At 55.6% G+C, this 6,000-nt stretch overlaps 1 protein-coding gene across 4 annotated transcripts in view; it reads right to left on the bottom strand.

Moving 5' to 3' along the window:
* The window catches only part of DUSP8 (dual specificity phosphatase 8), a 42,812-nt gene extending 39,546 nt beyond the window's left edge, over window positions 1-3,266 (bottom strand). The window contains exon 1 of one of the 4 annotated variants that reach the window (XM_064452499.1): window positions 3,109-3,266. The gene's annotated coding sequence lies outside the window, so the exon portion shown is untranslated. Of the gene's footprint in view, window positions 1-2,116; window positions 2,192-2,676; window positions 2,697-2,934; window positions 2,992-3,108 lie in introns of those variants that run through there. The other 3 variants (XM_064452501.1, XM_064452502.1, XM_064452500.1) reach the window with 3 other exon arrangements.
* Window positions 3,267-6,000: the final 2,734 nt, after the last annotated feature.

Consider the following 6,000-nt stretch of genomic DNA (forward strand, 5'->3'; position numbering starts at 1 on the left):
AGCTTGAAAAACAGGTTTTAAAGCCCAGAAGGCATGGGGATGCAGAGGATCTCGTTGAAGCTTTCCCCACAGGATGACGGCATTGCCGCTCTGGCTGCAGGAGTTTCTCTGCATAGCAGCAAGCAAAAGAATGGGGTGAGACTCACCAGCTGTGCTTGGAGGACCAGGAGCACCCGGGTGTTTCTGCAGCCATCTCCCCCTTAACACTGCCATTAAACCCATGGAGGAGGGCAAAAAGGTCTACAGACTCTCCTAGTGCAACCTCCCACCTGTCCTACCAGGCAGAGAGGAGTCAGCATCTGCAAGCTCTGTCTCTTTACCACCTCCTTCCCTACAAGACTCAGTTTGCTGGAGCTGTTTCAGTATGACAGCAGTGTCCTATGAGCCCACACCATAAATCAAGGCTGCCAAGCACTGAGGCACCTCCTTTTCCTCCTTCCATCCCTGATAGTGTTAACATGCTCTGCACCTGCCTGCACCCAGGACTCTGGGAGCCAAGCTGCGCACAGGAGAAACTAACCTCTGATCCCTAAGAACAGCCTCACTTAAAGGCAACAAAGCAAATCCAAAGATGAAAAGCACCTATAAAACACTCCCTATCTCTTACATGGATTAAAGCGGCTCGTGCAGAGGTAAGGGGTAGGGATGGCATGGGGACTCGCTTATATTCATGCCAAGAGAAGTAATTTCAGAAATCCAGAGCCACAATGGGTTTCCAGCTCTGGGGAAGTCTTTTTTGGGGGATGTGGCTGCAGGGGGAGAAGCTAGTTTTCCCCCAATTTGGCAGTATGGGACAGACACTACTGCAATGTCCTACCCAGCCCTTGTGGGTGTTTCGGTAGTAATAGTGCCTTGAATTTAATTTTAGGTGAATTTAAGCTCTCCCAAGGCAGGCACCTCAGGGGCTTTCTCAGCAAGGTGCCTGGCACCCAGCTAAACTATGCTCTGCAGACAAACACAGTGCAGTATTTGCAAGAATACATGCAGATCCCCCAGAGAACACTCCTAAGGACTCTGGCCACTTTGCTCAGCTCTCCCAAGCATAGCTGAAGCTAAATTTTAAACAGCAATGCCAGATCCAGGTTTTCCTTCCCTACTTCCTACCTTGTGTCAAGGCAGGGACAACTGAAAGCCATGGGGGACAAATTGGTTGGGTTAAAAGCCTTTTGGTGTGAGATGCTGCCATCTCAGCTCAGAGACCCTCCAGCCCCAGGTTTGTGCCGCTCAAGCATGTTGCTGATGGGCTGAGGGTAGGAATTTCTGCTCACGCGCCCAACTGTCCTCTCTTGTCCCAGCCATTTGGACAGTCCTACACATGCAGGCTCTGCCAGCGTGGCTGTGCCAGGCAAAATTGGGGACAAAGCACCTGCAAAGCCCTTGCAGGCATTTTAAAATCCCAGATACATCCAGCTATGGTCAGAAGGGTTTTCTCGGTGCTGCAGCTTATTTCATTTTGGGAAACATTACAAGCAAAACCAAAGCAAGCACAGGAACCCCCAGCCAGACCCAAAACCCCAACAAACCTTCCACAGAGAGAGTCCTCCTGGCACAGATGCCCTCTGACAGCACAAGCAAACCCTGTCTGATAGAGGCAAGGCCAAACCCATAAGCGCCAGTTCCTGTGCATCGAGTCCTTCTGAAAACAAAGCTCTCCGCAGCTGCGTTTGGGCGCGTAGGCAGCCGTGCCCTGAGCCTTTTGCCTTAGTGAAGGAGGATGAGACAATGCATGCGAATGTTAAACACCGCTCCACCAGCAAGCTGCTTTCAAGGTTAACATGGCCCCTGAACTGCCAGGCGTATTCCTCAGCGCTACCTGTTCAGGGCTTCTTGGACATCCCAACTGTCTCTTGCAGGGGTGTCTGCCTTTATACCCCAAATTAGAGGGAGAGCAAAACCTCTGACAACTATTCCCAATGCATTTGTCATCGCTAGCTACTTGGGATGGGGACGGTCTCTTCCACACATGCTTCTGCAGCACCCAGCTCCCACCAGGGAGCTGTTGATAACCGCCGCAATATGAAAGATAAACACACCCGTGCCCAGAAAAATCCAAATACCCTTAACAGAACAGCACTGCACCGCGTCCTGCCTTCTAACGAAACCGCAAATTACTGACCTGTGCACAGAGCTCTCCCAATGCAAGCTGAAGCACTGACATCAGCTTTTGCTGTTGCTCAGGAATTTAATTCTGGGGGAGGAGAAAAGGGAGGGGGGAGCAGGAAGGAGAAGGAACTTATTTATCGATAAGGGAAATAACCAGGAATCTTTGAAAACAACCAACGCTCAGCACAGAAAGCAACACTTATCACTAAATAATAATTGGGGGGGGGGGGGGGGGGTGCGCGCGATCAATCGGCCCATGCACATTAGGGAAGGTGGAGAGGATTATTTTAAACGGACAGCTTAACTCATTAATCGCTAGCAGAGCCTTTGGAGCCGCAGCAGTGAAGTGTTGCATGAAAACCCCCGCTGCTGAACACATGCCGGCTTCGTTTAAACGCCAAGGACACAGGGCGACACTCCAACCTCTTTCATCATCAGAAAAACCACAGCGCTGTTAACACCGGTTCCTCAAACACCAGCCCTCAGCCCCCAGGAGAAAAGCCCCTCCACCCGCGACCCCCGGCCCAGCAGGACAGCGGGTATTCCCCGGAGCTTCCCAAACCCCCTCCTCACCTGCACCACCACCACCGCCCGACAAACGCACCCCGCGAAGGCAGGGTGGGATTTTCAACAAACACCACCCCCCCGCGCCGAAATCTAGCGCAGTGACCCCGACATGCGCGGCCGCGGAGCGCCAGCCCCCCTCCCATCCCCGCGGGGCTGCTCCTTCCCCAGCCCCAGCATCCACCCCGCCGTGTTTCTTCCTTGCACCTGAATAATTCCACACACCTCTCCCCTTAAGAACGCCAATATCTATATACACACACGTACACATATAGGTGTATGTTTCCGCGCTGCCCACCGGCGCTGGGCGCGATGCCGGCTCCGCTCCGCACACGCGGGCGCGCTGCACCGCCCCCCTCGCCTCCCGTCCCCCCCGTCCCCCCCCGCCCCGCGGAGCGCGCAGCCCCGGCGCTTATAGACATCTATAGGGGATGCACTGACCCGGCGCGGCGGGCGCGGGGTCCCGCACCGCTCCGCGGGCTGTCCGCTGGCCGAAGGGCCCGCATGCCGCGGTGCGGGGAAGGGGGAGGGGGGCCGCTCCGCGCTGCTCCGCGCCGCTCCGCGCGCCGCCGGGAATGCGCCGGCGATGAGGTCATACCTCGGGAACGGGGTGGGGGGGGGAGGAAAAAAAAAAAAGGGGGGGAAAGCAGCGTTGACGTCACCCGCAGCCAATCAGCGCGGGAGGCGCTGGGGCATGGTGACGTCACCCCGCGGGCGCGGAGCGGCGCGGAGGGAGCGGGTGCTGCTCTCCCCCCCCCTTCCCCTGCCGGCGCGGCCGTGCGCGACTTGCGCGGCCCAGCGCTGCCTGCGGGCTGCCTGCGCGCGTCCCGGGCAGCGCTGCCCGGCCGCTGGGCTGCGGCAGGGGCTTCCACGCTTCGTGGGTTTGGCTGATGCCCTCTCGCAGGGAGATGGGTTACCCCGTGGGGAGAGCGGCCCGAGCAGCAAAGGGCTTTCTTGGGGGTGACCCTTTTCGCCACTGAGGTTCCCCAGGGCACACCTCCTGTGCTGCTCTGCTCCTGGCAAAAAATGTGCTTTCACGTATTTTTGGTTTATAGATTATTCTTGGGCTGCCCTTCTGGCCTGATGCGGGCAAAGCTGAGCCTGGAGCTCTCCTGCAGGCAGGGCCACCCCTCCTGGCTGTGAGTTCACCCTGCCTGCAGTTCACATGCCGGCTCTTCCCACCTCTAACACCCCGTTGCTGAACTTGGAGCAGAGGGATGGTTGCCGGGACGGCCCCACAGGACTCGCTCAGTCTGAAGCAACCAAGCTGGGGAAGGACAGATGTAAACGTGATGCCGTCTCGGAGAGCAGCATGGCAAAGGGTGGCCCAAAACTTGGGGGCTCAAGGGGAGCCTGGTCCACAGATCGGCTCCTGTCTGGATGGGGTGGGCTAACCTCCATCCTGCTGTGGTGGCACCAAAGAGCCGCACGGCTGGTTTGGCTAACACAGCAGGGGCTTTTCTCTGTCCTTGGCCCTGGCCTGGCAGCTCCAGCTTAGAGAGGATTAGGGTTTAGAAGCTTAGGTTTTGCTGGCACTTAGGAAATCAAGGGAACCTTCCTCCCTGCCAATACAGATGCCGGATGTTTTAAAATTAACTCTCATCTCTCCGGACACGCAGCTGGCAGCTTGCTCAAGAAGGGTGTCAAGCTCCCACAGTTACTGGCAGCAAAATCTTTCACAGAAAGGTCATTTCTCATAGGGCACCAGAGGTATAAAACCTTGGGGTGCTAAAAAGTCTCACTCCTCCCATTCCATAAGCAGTGCTGAGTTCATACCCTTCTCCTACCACAGAAAATCAGCTCACCCAAAGCTGTCAGCACAGAAACCTTTGCAAAACCAGGGCTACTCTACCTAAACGGCATGGATTTCAGCCCATTTACCGTAATCAGTGGCAAGATGCTGGGGTAGCATGTGCTGCTCGCTCTCTAGCGGCTCTGGAGCACTTGGTCCTGGTGGGAGCGGGAGCAGGAGTGTGCCTGGCATAGCTGGAACGAAGTTGGGTCTTTCTTCCATTCTGCCTTTCCTGCTGGTTTTCCTGCCCAGCTTCTTCCTCACAGCCATGTGGAGTGCCCCGGCTGGGGAAAGACTGAGAAAGACTTCTCTTGCTTCAGCTTAGGGCTGTTTCCTCCCATGCTGAACAACCCTTTTCAGGGGTAAAATAGAAAAAAAAAGAAGGAAAGGAATGAGTTTGAAAATCCTACAGCTTCTTCATAAAAGCTATTATCTAGGCAGAGAGCCACGAGCTCGCAAAGTCTGCTGAAGGAAGAGGATTTCAACAGTTTCTTTCCAAACCCCAGTTAAAATCAGTGTTTCCAACCCTGGGCCTAGCGTGCCACTACCAGATGAGCATCCCAGATCGGCTGTCAGTAAGATCGCTCCTCGGGCTGGCTGGTTGCACGGTGCAAGGCAGGAGTGCGAAGAAGGAGATGGGAGAAGGATGCTGGGCTAGCGGTAGGCAAGGGATAGGGAGGTGGTGACAAAGAAGCAGAGGATGGGGTATCCTGAGGGACTGCCAGATACCAGTCTTTGACTGTTCATTCCAGCAAGAGGCCAAGCTGAGCTCCCCCTTGAGCTTTCATCTCCAACAACCTCTCCTCAGCCACCCCCCGGACCCCCTGGTGCATCCCTGAGTGATGGGCACATGGGAGATTTGACCCATACAAAATCCCTAATGGCAGCAAACAGGAGATGTTCTAGTGGAGCCAGGGACCAGTGGGACGCTTGTTCTCGCAGTCGGCAGGAGAGGCTCCAGCCCACGAGCCGTGCATCTCTCCCACGCCCACTGCTTCTGCGCGAGGCGCTGCAGCCAAGTGCCTGGTGGGGAGAAACCAAAACAAATGATTCACTGCTGTTAAACTGCTCCTGAGTTCGCAGGGGCCAGGAGCAGGCAGTGACAGAGGCTTGCAAAACCTCACCTGCCTCCCGAAGCCAGGAGCTCACCCCATTTAGATCCCAATCCTGTTCAACCTGAAATTCTGGCATTCAGGTGCAGACCGTGGCTACATGGAAGAGGGCAGCCAGCCTAAGCAAGAGCTCTGGGTGGCGTGGGCATGCTGACCGGGTGAATAGCATCCCTGTTTTCCCCAGGGGAAATTAAGCGGGGAGAGCTGGGGCAATGCTGTTATGGTCAAGCAGGCAGAACAAAGCAGCCTCACGCTCTAAGCTCCCATCCACCAGATGTGAATCTATTGTCTCAGCCCCAGGGCTGGCATCCCCCCACTCTGCATCACAACCATCATGAGCTGAGCAAAAATTATGAAGCAAGTTGGTTATTGCTAAAGGGAAGTGCTTTATTTCAGATAAGGCACTTAAAAAATAATCTGCCCCACTCT

Source organism: Phalacrocorax carbo, chromosome 5 (assembly GCF_963921805.1).
Source record: "Phalacrocorax carbo chromosome 5, bPhaCar2.1, whole genome shotgun sequence".
NCBI classification, from domain to species: domain Eukaryota; kingdom Metazoa; phylum Chordata; class Aves; order Suliformes; family Phalacrocoracidae; genus Phalacrocorax; species Phalacrocorax carbo.